We start from the raw sequence: 12,075 nt of genomic DNA, 5'->3' as shown, positions 1-12,075 counted from the left end.
CATTGGATCATTGACTTACTTAGCCATGATATCTAGACCTGATATCGCTCACACTGTTTCAAAATTGTCTCAATTCAATTCACATCCCCACAATGAGCATTTTGTAGCAGCAAAGCATGTACTTCGTTATCTAAAAAGCACAACGAAAGGTATATTGCCCTATATTTCCAATAATGATTGTTTAGTTTGTTTCACAGATGCCGATTGGGGGTCCGATGCTACGGATCGAAAATCATATAGCGGCTATGCAGTCTTCTGTGCTGGTAGTCCGGTAGCGTGGGAGTCAAAGAAACAAACGGTAGTATCATTGAGTTCAATGGAAGCAGAATATGTAGCCATGTGCCAGGGATCCAAGGAAGTTGCCTTCTTAAGGAGTCTATTAAAGGAAATTGGCTTCCTTTCATATGTAAATTCTGCTACTAAATTTTTCTCGGACAACCAAGGTGCGCAATTTGCAGTGAAGAATCCAATAGTCCACAAAAGAAGCAAACATATGGATATCAAGTTCCACTATATACGAGAGAAATTCAACAACAGAGAAATTGACATTCAATATATCTCGACTGCAGAAAATGTAGCTGATATTTTCACGAAATCTCTTCCAAAAGAGAAACATAAACGTTTTTGTAAATTGCTCAACATAAGGTTCTGTTAAATACCTATGTAATTAGAGTTTGTTTTTCTCATATGTAATTAATAATGTGGATTCAAATGTTAAATGAATATTATTTTTTTTTGTTTGAAGATAATTTGGTTTGAGTCGGAGTATGTTAGTTATAGTTGGCATCACTGAAAGAGCAAACCAAATACCAAGTATATGTACATAATTTACTTTCTTATGTATTACAACTGTTACTCTATACTATTGTTATTTTTACATACTAAGTACAGTTTTTTGTTCACTTCAATAAAACATTTTGTATCGAACGGACGTCTTTGAATTAAATATTCTAACAATTTTTTTAAAGGGTAAACATTTTCTTTTAATCGAGCTGGCATCGGCCTTTGATATGTTGGATCATAATAAAGATTGTTCAATAGGTGTGTCGTTAATTATACTCTTACCTAAAACTAATCGAGTTAGATATAAGGTTATATATATAAATGCTCAGGATGAAGAGACGAGTTGAAATTCGGGTGACTGTCTGTCCGTCCGTTCGACTGTGCAAGCTGTAACTTGAGTAAAAATTGAGATATCTTTATGAAACTCTGGCATCTGCTTAACCGATTTCAACCAAATTCGTTACATAACATTCTTCTTATATTTCTATGTTATAGTGCGAAAATGAGCGAAACCGGATTACAACCACGCCTATTTCCCATATAACACTATTTTAAATTCCATCTGATTCTTTCACTTTCCAGTATGCACCAATGAATGTGTCGGGGTAAAACTTTGCGTGAATAATGCATTTACACACACACTTACCTTGTGACCAAAAATTGTCTAACGCGTACCAAAACTGTTCAAGTACTGAATATGAGGCCTCTAGTTGACTTTTTACCGAAAATATCAGTCAATGTGTAAGATAGATAATTGAAATTCATATAATATAATAAATAAATGAAACTATCGATAATAGTATATTTGTGTCAAAAAATGGGATCAGAAATCAGATCAATACTTCCTTCAATATAAAGTTTTGCCAACACCTGAAGTAATTTCTCGGTTACATCCGAATTTAGAACTTCCTTACTTATTTTTAATTGCATTTTTTTATTCACAGATTACTGAACAAATTTGATATGAAAACAAGAAAAAACGTTAACTTCAATTGCACTGAAGCTATAATACCCTTCACAAATACTAAAAATGCTTACAAGAACTGGATTTCGATTGGTAAGTTTATATGGCAGCTATATGCTATCGTCATCCGATTTGAAAAATAATCCATGCCAAATATCTCGAAGATATCTCGTTAAATGAAAAAGCTTTCCATACCAGCACTTGATTCCATTCGTTAAGTTTATATAGCAACTATATGCTATAGTGGTCCGATATCGGCGGCTCCGACAAAAAAGCAGCTTCTTGGAGAGAAAAGAACGTTTGCAAAATTTTAAGTCGCTAACTCAAATACTGAAGGACTAGTTCGCGTATATACAGACAGATAGACGGACAGACAGACGTATGGACAGATGGACATGTCTAAATATATTCAGGTTGTCACAAAGATGATTTATATATATATTTTATAGGTTCTCTGACGTTTTCTTTCTGGGTGTTACGAACTTCGTGGCAAACTTAATATAACCTGTTCAGGGTATAAAAATAAAGCTTATCACAAATAAAGCCTTTATCTGTAGGTGGAAATTCTGATGCGAACATAGTCTAAATTCGTCCATGTTGGTATTACGATGTCATAAGTATAGGGGAAGAAATCTAAAAGATGCTGTTACGGACGAAAAGACGCAACATTTGTTTAAATGATCATAATATGAAATTAATGAATATTTGGGTAAGCTTTGTAAAAATAAGTGCTGCGTGAGCTAACTTTCATCTATTCACCGCTTTGCATACTATAAGGAAAATAACATGAATAAGACTTCAAATTGTTTCTGCTTCCATCGTTTTTTTCGGATCTGACCCTCATCGACTTTTTCCTGTTCATAGACTTTAAGAGAACGTCCGTCGGGGTGAAACTCAGCAACGAAGAAGAAATGGTCGCTAAGATTTCGCTGATCGCTATGCGGCCCTTCAATATACTTACATTTTTACAGCGTAATCTTTTATTGAGTTGTAGTATTTAAAATATTTTCGAAAACAAAAATGTATTTTGTGGATTTAGCAATTAGTTGACATCCCTAATGTTCTATCTAGTTATCTGGTCGTTATTTATAAGCATACTTTTAGGCTTCTACCAGATATTGTAAGCCGGAAAAATGCTTTAAGTCAAAAAATTATTTCAGATTTATCTTAGATCATATGGACTCACCTTAAAGTTTTAAATGTACGATTCAGTAGTAGTTGAACCTCACCCTTTTTTATTTGTTAATGGTTTGCCGCTAAAAATATAAAAGGTATTTGCTTTATTGTTTTGATAATTTGTAAATAATTAAGAAATCGAGCTGTTCAACTTAGTTTCTGAACTCTTCGATATTTAAAAAAAAACTGTCTTGTTCGTAGCGGTGTGTAATCGACGAGCTAAAATAACTCGCTATAAGCGTGATAAGGCTATGCATTTCCGAAGTAGTAAATTGCTAACTGAAAAAAAAATCTAAGAGATTCAAATCAATATACGAATATTTCTCAAGTTTAATATATTTGCCTTTAAAAACGGAATGCGCGCTGCTGTCGATGAACGACTACGAGAACTACCAAGTTTTTTTCACAATCGCTTTTCGCTTAACCTTTATTTGTATAAGTGCGAAAGTAGAAAATTCACAAGGAATACATTTGTAATTCATTTTTCTTTAAGTAGATCCCTATTACTGAAGGAATTTTAACAGATAAACCTTGCTGATGATTCGTCAAAGTCCACACAGAAATATATATTTCTCCAAGAAATGTATATACTCTCTTCTACTGACTTTTTTAATGCACTGAATTGTAACCACCTAAATGCTGTGATATAAAATGTGTGCTGCTCATTATTTCACCTCATTTGGTCGTGGTCCCATTAAATATATATTTAATCATTCTAATGCAACTGGAAACATTTCTCAACTTAATTTCATACAGTAGGGGTAAGAGGCGCACCGTAGGCGGCCGCACTTAGCAACTCCGTGGATTTGATAAAATACCAGATTCTTTACCACCGCAGCTGCCCAATGTCTCTTTAGTTGGAGTATTGAGAGCCGTGAAATATGTCCCTTCTCAACCGGCTGAAGACTGGGCATTCGCACAGATATTGATCCAGCGTCTCATTATTCTCCGCGCATGCTCTGCTCTCCATCAAATCCACATTTCCAATTTTGCAGACGTGGGATCTTATGGGAAGGTGGCCTGTGATGACCCCTACAATGTTACTAAGCTCCCTTTTGTTTAGAAGTAGTAGGTTTCTGGTCTGTCCACCATCAACACTACCACAAAATAACTGTTCTCTATTGCTTGTGTTCTAAGACCTGAGGTGTTTCTCTATGGTTCATTGCCTCAACCAACCCTTGAAGGAGCTGAATGACTTGGGGCAGCCCGGGCCAATTGTGTCCCCAGTTACCTCAGAGCGGGCCAGCTCGTCTGCCTTTTCATTTCTTTCTATTCCTATATGAACGGGTTACAAATGATTTTAACCGAGTTACCTACTACTACTGTCTAGCTATTGCTTGCATAACCTACATAACCTAACGCAATGATTCTTAGTATTGTCGCTACAGATGGCTTTAATTGCCGCTTGGCTATCCACTAGAATGTTTATGGACTTATTGATTAGAGCAGTCAATATAAATAAGAGAAAAATTTGCATTAATATTTTCTAACTTCATTTTGCATGTAAATCCCAGCAAACGTATATAAAAGAAAAATTTTTGCAACATTTTTTTAATCACTCGAAAAATATTTATGTATGTACAGACATATTACATAAGTGTACGAGTATATAGGTTTGTGTTTGACAACCACTTTGGAATTTGTGTGCATGGAAAAATAATGCCAGTGCAGGCTTTTAGGTGATATTAAATATTGATGCGTTTCGGAATTATGAAACGCTTGCATAAGTGAAGGGCAAAATGAAGCGCTTAGCGTTGGAGACACAGCCACCGGCGCAAGAATGACATTGGTGGTGGCGCCGTGACTGTTGAGGAGTGAAAACTTTGAAGTAATTACGAAAACATACCACAAGCATATTCGAATACAAGAATATAATACTTAATGTGTATGTGTGTTTGCTAGTATTGTAGATTTACTTTAATTTTTACTTTTAATAATTTAAGACTTCAATTTAAATGTTTTTGGAAATAAACAAAATTTCCTTCTACAGTATTTATTTGGTATTTTATTATATTTTTGAAATCTTCAGTAATTCGAAACACTGTAAAATTAAGATATCAACAGTCCAAACTTCAATCCATCACAAAATAAAATTGAATTCACACTTTGAAGTTTGTATTCTTGCAATTGGGACTTTTTTTAAAGACTCGTGTTTCTTAGCTTTAAAAAGCTTTATAGTTATAAAAAAATATTCTGCTTGTTGAAAAAATCAATTGGTATCTTTGCTTAGGTCTCCGTATTACAAATCTAGACACATACTTAAATCGGTATGCTTATAAAAGTGAAACGTTTTGAAAGGTCAGACCAGCTAATTGTTTTCGAGTTTTTTGGACATTGGACACAGATTACAGACATCGAAAAATATGTGGTAAAATTTTTTAGATATCCATATTCGTAATACTGTAGATTCAAACAATAAAACTTTTCAAAAAAAGTTTCATAACGCATTTGATATAATTCAGGCCTAGACAAGGCATTCTGTAAAGAAGAAAATATATTTAAAACCCTGCATTTACAGAATACAAGTACTTGTATATGTCTAGAGTCGCTGGGTTTTTATATGATGCTGAAGAAAGCCTTCGAAAAAAGTGATGTGGTTTTCGGAATAACAAAAAGTTTCTCAGAGTACCAAGAAACATGTTTGCCAAATAATTTGGTCCAGATATTTAAATTTTTACTCAAATTATCGCATAGATATATTCAAAATCGATCTAATATCTAGGGCAACGAAACTACTGTAGACTCTGCGACAGGTTAAAAGAGTATAAGAAACGCGCAGATGATTTAGTAAATATCTGCAGGGAGCATAAAGGCGAGGAGTTCATAACCTTTAATGTGACGTGGAGTAATGCAGTGAGGAACAAATATGAGAAGGACAAGGAGAACACTATGCTAAACAAAATTCATAAGTCTATTTGCAACTCTATGAAATCAAGTGTAGTGAAAACCTTCATAAAGATCAAAAGAATAAACTACGTCGGATTTAAATTGTTGGCAAAACTGGTAGTTTAAACCCATGCTATAATAAATAACTATTCAGTTGTATTTTGTCTAATTCACATCTTTTAAGTGTTTGATATATTTTAAAATGCACACATTTCAAGTTATTCATTTCATTTCACATATAAAGCGTAAGTCATATTCAAGTACTTAACAGTTTATTTCAAATACTGTAGTATTACTCCTGGACGCCTTTTTCACTTTAATATTATTCCACTTTAACACTGATCTCGAGATAATTACCAATGGAGAATGAGAAGAGATACGTCATGTCTTCGGTAGCGTAAAGTGGAAGAGTGTAGGCTTCGTGCAAAAGATTCGAACAGATATCGCGTACATCATTGGGCAATTCATACGGTACTGTTATGCCCAAGGTGGTAGCCTTCAATAAAGTGGTCAATTTCGTTACATATTTCACTACAGGGAAACATTATTGCATAGAATTTTGGGTTTTTGTGAATTATATATCGCTATTCTCTACTTACTCACGAAAAAATCGATTTCGAATATCAATAAAAATAATAATAAGATATATTATTACCTCCTATTATTTGTTATTTCTCTGGTATAATTTTCAAATTTTCTCCAGTCTAACGATGTAAAAGCCTCTGCCAAACGAAGTCTTATTATTATTTTCCCAATATTGAATAAGAAAGAAAGCATTTACGAAAACAGAAACTAACCCATAAATTATAATATTTCGGTGCAAAGTGATTTATCTTATACGAAAGAGTAAAAAGGCATCAATTATTATTACTTTATTAAGTATAATTAGAATGATCCGATTAAGGTAAAATATACACTGTTTTGATCAAAAATGTGTTGCTATTTCGGAGTTAATTTGATAATAGAACTCTTCGTGACTATCGTAAAAAATACAGTAAAGTGGATTTAGACAAGCTTCCCTTGCGTCATAGCCAGGAACAGATAGAAATTACTTCGTGCCAGGTCCGGATGCACAGCTTCTTACGAGTCCCTTACGTGTGTGACCTGGCGTTGTTCTGATGAAATCCAACTCCATTCTTATTGGACGTTCTGGGCCAAAGCTTGACGTTCTGGGCCATTGCTACCTTCAGACGGTCCAATTGTAGTTTTCCTGAGTATCAATCCTGGTCTAGTTGTAAGACTCGATGTTGTCGTAAGTTACCCCCTTTCATCACCAGCACCAGACACCATTTAATTCTTTTAGAAAATTAATGGATTTGCTTTTACTGGACCTTATATTCCATTATCAATCAAAAATTCGACTTATTGCATTAAGAGTTCAAATTATTGTTGACAGCCAGTTCAGAAAATAATTTTTACCCGTGATAAAAATAGGTAAGCACCTATGGATTTCATCAAATCTATGTATACTAGGCAGAAAAGTTCGTACCGTTTCTATGATAGCACGCGATTAGAATTAAGTTCCAATAATACCTATATTCTAACCGGTATTTAACCTTGAGAATGACGTAAATTTTGTTAAAAAAAAATTAATTTCTGATATAAATGAAACATTATTTTATGTATATAAAAATGTAAAAGTGCTGCTGATACGAAAAGTTACAGTTATGGTCATCTTGTATGTACGCAGGGCAAAATGATTACGTATGACTGTAAATGAAGTTAATACTGAAAGCTGGCTCTCTGAAGATATCCAAGGATCGTTTGGGCATATCTTTTATCAGAAAGCTATGTGTAAAGTGGATGCCTCTCAGGTTCACATTCGTTCGTTTCAATGTTCCTATAAATAATGAAAATTATGGCAAAATAGCATGAATGGAGTTTGGAATCGCTTCCGTATTCAGCAAACATATTCTTTAGATGTGGCTTCCAACTTTTAATGTAATCTCTGGAATTAAATCGCTGAGACTCAGAGGTATTTTGAAGCAAATATACACTTTTTAACTAGAACGAACTATATATTGTAGTTGGTCAGACTCTTTAGCGCTGGACGTACGTATAACAGGAAGATAGAGGACAGTGCACGTGCTTTAGCAAAGCCGAATGAAAAAAAGGCAAAATGAAGTTGAAGAAAATCTTTATCGTGCTTTCAAAGTGATGACAGCTTCTGCCGGAAGGCTGATCTGCACGCAAGATTTAGAAATATACATACCAGATGATTTTTGAATAGTAAAGCCACACATGTAGCTCCTTTCATACAATATTAATATGTACTCTATAAATATATATGCATACTATATACTATATGCTTATGCCTCTGTAGTCGTCACGCGAATTATAAAAGAGCATTTCAATACGCTGGGGAACGCCACATCTTGTATCAATACAATACGCTAAGCGGATATGTAAAAGCATCTATGGAAAGATAAAAATGTACAGGGAATAGGCGATTACATATATGTGAGTCTGTATTATTATATGTAAGTGTATATGTATGTCTGTGTTACCTCATAAAACTTCCATTTAGCCTCACACGCTCTGAGATTTGCCACAATATTGCCGAACACACACAGAGACTATTAGCGATGCATATCAGCAGGCGTTACGACAATCGATGCGTATTTTTGTGATTTTTAATCAAATATTTTTGCTTCATTGATGTCTTCATCCGCTCAACAGTGCGTCGATCTCTCATTTTCGTTTTCATTTTCATTCTTAATGGAATTTAACTAATCCGATTCGTATGAGTTCGCTCTTTGACATATTAAATAATGTCACAATAAAGCATTAACTCAATAGAGATCCCAACATATCACACACACCACTACAACCAAGCATATGAGTACATTAGTGTATGTACATTTCACAGGTGGCAAATTGTGAAAAATTGCATTGGTCGGCGGAAATAAGTGTGTGAAACGTGAATTTAGATATGTGGTGTATTCTGCCAGCGATTGCGAAGAATGTGACAAATTACCGCCCGTCGATCAGAAAAAATACTAGAATGTATAAAAGCGAACGGCAGTTGAAGGGTGGCGAGGTTGTGCGCATAAGGTGGTAAACGATGGCATACGACAAAGCTGTTTTAAAAGTGTCTGCTGCGCTGGTTTCTGAGCATTTGCAGGGGGTAGGTCATTAGTGCAACACTATACGGACATAAAATACCCTGCGCGGAATCGAAGCTTCCTCAATGAATTTGCAAAATAATTTTATTATATCATGCAATTGTGCCATTTTAAAACATACTAATACCTTTTTAAGTTTTTGCTAGATTTGTGCAACAAATGAGCAGCTTCTTGGAGAGAAAAGAACCGGCATAATAATTTCCTAAATATTATAGTCGTTCGGCGAACAATGCTGCATCGCACAAGATTACAGTCTCTAGTGGGTCAAACTTAACTCATTATAAGTTTCAACGGCTCAGAATATATATATTTCTTATATTAAGTAGAGTTTTAACATTCTTTCATGGGTTTTGGCAAATGTAGGGATGTGTATGAGAAAGAATAGTCGCCGAAATTCTTAGCTAATTTATTGATGTTAGTATTGAATTTTAGCTTATATTCCATTTTTCTCATTAAAATATTCATTTTTTTGTTAAGTGGGGTCTAATTTTTCACTTCAAAGTAACTTGACACAACATATAGGAGGTGGAGAGCTTGGGATCAACTTATTGAGTTGATAACTTTTAATTAGAGAGGAAGAAAATGCAGTGAGCTCGAGAATAGCGAGGCTATTGTAGCGGTAGTTTATTATTTTCAAAAATGTTTATTTAATACTGTTTAATTAATTGGTTTAACTACTGGATTTTTCATAGTTGGGAGCGGCTTCCAGAATCAATAAACGAATTGGATGTAAATTATTTTTGAATTATTCAATTGTGACTTACTATGGAGCCTAAGCTTAATTTTAGTCTTCACATTTATACGATGATTTTGAAAGCTAAATGTTTCTTGGTTTTGTTAAACATTTGATCTAAAGAATTGAGAGATCCGTATCATAATAAAACTCTTTTTTAACTTTGGTTAGGCCTATAAAGAAATATGACCCTGTGGCATGGAAAACTTGTTACCAAATATATTTCAAAAAATTTGTACTTTTTGCCTTAGCGCATTTCTGATATGATTCTAGGTTAAGTCCACCTCCATACACTAGTCGTTCCAAACTTCTAAATCTATTGTATCTACACTCACAAATCGTAGGGGAATGCTTAAAATAGTTTCTTAATACAAATCTTGAATGGAAATGTTTTCAGTTCTTTCCTCTTGCCTGAAGTTCATTTTAATATCCCGTTTGTCAAGGCAGTTTACACCCTTACTGTTAAAATATTGTACATCACGCCTATGGTGTCGGCTATCAGGAAGAGGGTAATCGTTGAGTTGTTATGCATTTTGTGAAAATTACTTTAATGAAATATGTTTCGCCGGTATTTAGTATTTCAAATGATATGGTATGTTAATATATGTTAACATATGTACTTCTTAGAAGTTATAAAAGCTATTTAAATATAATATTGTATAAAACTTGAGAGATAAATTAAGTATTTTCTGTGCACACCAATGTATTAACTTAATATTTCCTAAAGGGCATTATTTCACCTAAGACTAGATATTGTTCAACATGCAAGCTTATATGTGTAAGCTGTGCGAAAATATCTCTGTTTTTTTCTACTACTCACCAATATTATTTTCCGCCTGACGTATTTTTGCTGGACAAAAGAATTTCGAACAAATGTCTGGACAAATTTTGGTTTTCACATTGAATGTTTTTTACTGCGAATTTTGCTTTGTAGGCTTTTGCGGCTTAAGTTATCTTCAAGGATTTGTTAAGCTTTTTGCGAATCGCAAAATTTAGTACACATTATGTTTAAAGGTTTCAGATATTTATATATATGTAAATATATAGTATGCAGTAATGAATATGAGAGGCTAAAAGTAAATACGTTTGCTTATCGAAGAGACAGATGGCGTTTCCAGAAGTGTTCACTTTGAAATAATAAAGCAATATGAAAGTTCTTTTGTACTGTAATACAAAAAAATACATCTTCTTATATACTACAATATATGCGTATTTGTGTATGTGTCGCACATGTGCATTTGAAGTGGTTTGTGGGGTCAAATGAAATTTAATGTGCAGAAAAGTGCAAAGAAATATTTCGAAAAGTAATTCAAGTGAAAGCTTGAAGAGCTCTAATAATTATTTACTACTTTAATGAGCAGTCAGCACAGTTTCTATATTATATCTAGGATTTCATAAATCTGATTGTATTTCATTTCACTTACAACAAGGCAGGATGTATGTCAAAATTACTCGCACGCATAATTAAAAGCGCGCACGTGATTACGTCAAATACTATTGTAATTAAAAGTCATATGTAAATGAGCAGCATATTTACCTATATAGAAAGTGCGCGCGCGCCTTGAAGTAGGTAACGCAAAGTGAATTTACAGTAAAAAACTTCAAACTTACATTTTAATTACGTTTAAATAATAGACGCATTCACTTTTAAACTAAAAACATTTCTATGCAAATACCGCCGAGGCAGCCAACTGAATGCACGCATGAATGCTGCAATTTTCTCGCAGCCACAAGTGGAGCGTTGAATTTATTAACGGTATTATTTTAGAGGCGCATTTCTTTGCATTTTTCCAATAGCTGAGACGCCACTAAAGCACCAACATAGGAAACGAAAGTAGGTGAGGAACGTCAACAACAGCAGTCATGTGGCATATCGGTAACGACGACATGCCGACACGCCGTTATAGGCAAATTGCTTGACATTAAGCGGAGCGTTGTACGACTTGTACAAGTTGTTCGGACGCGTGTAACTTCTTATCGGCATCGAGGAATTTCGCATACATTCGGTAATTGCGGCAAATTAATTGATGGCGCGTTGCGAGTGACGACGCTCGACAGCACACACACATATATTGACACATACACGAGTAGTGACTGGTACAAGGCAGCAGCGCATTCACACGCGTGTATGTGACTGTATGCGTGTAGTGGTAAGATTTTGCTGTTGTTGTTCTAAAAATTTTCGCATGACAAAATATGCAAATTAATAAATAATGAAAGGACAACCAAATGGAACTAGTGGCGGAGTTGGCAAGGCAAAAGAACATAAAAACAAAAAAATATTATTAAATAAAAAACCAAAAAAAAACGTTAACTTCGGTTGCACCAAAGCTGTAATACCCTTTAGAAATAAAAAAGTTTTCATGCAAGTGGTCCGATCTGGAAAATTTCATCAGATATTTTAGCTT

At 34.2% G+C, this 12,075-nt stretch overlaps 1 non-coding gene across 1 annotated transcript; it reads right to left on the bottom strand.

Moving 5' to 3' along the window:
- Positions 1–1,823: 1,823 nt before the first annotated feature.
- On the bottom strand, positions 1,824–10,760 carry LOC106617281 (uncharacterized). Its single transcript, XR_011394804.1, has 3 exons — positions 10,488–10,760; positions 2,934–3,003; positions 1,824–2,855 (listed from the first exon to the last, which is right to left on the bottom strand). It is a non-coding gene; the product is annotated as an uncharacterized protein (transcript).
- Positions 10,761–12,075: the final 1,315 nt, after the last annotated feature.

The sequence above is a fragment of the Bactrocera oleae genome, chromosome 2, assembly GCF_042242935.1.
Source record: "Bactrocera oleae isolate idBacOlea1 chromosome 2, idBacOlea1, whole genome shotgun sequence".
Classification (NCBI taxonomy): domain Eukaryota; kingdom Metazoa; phylum Arthropoda; class Insecta; order Diptera; family Tephritidae; genus Bactrocera; species Bactrocera oleae.
Note: the sequence above shows the minus strand (reverse complement) of the source record. Positions and strands in the feature narration are given on the sequence as shown.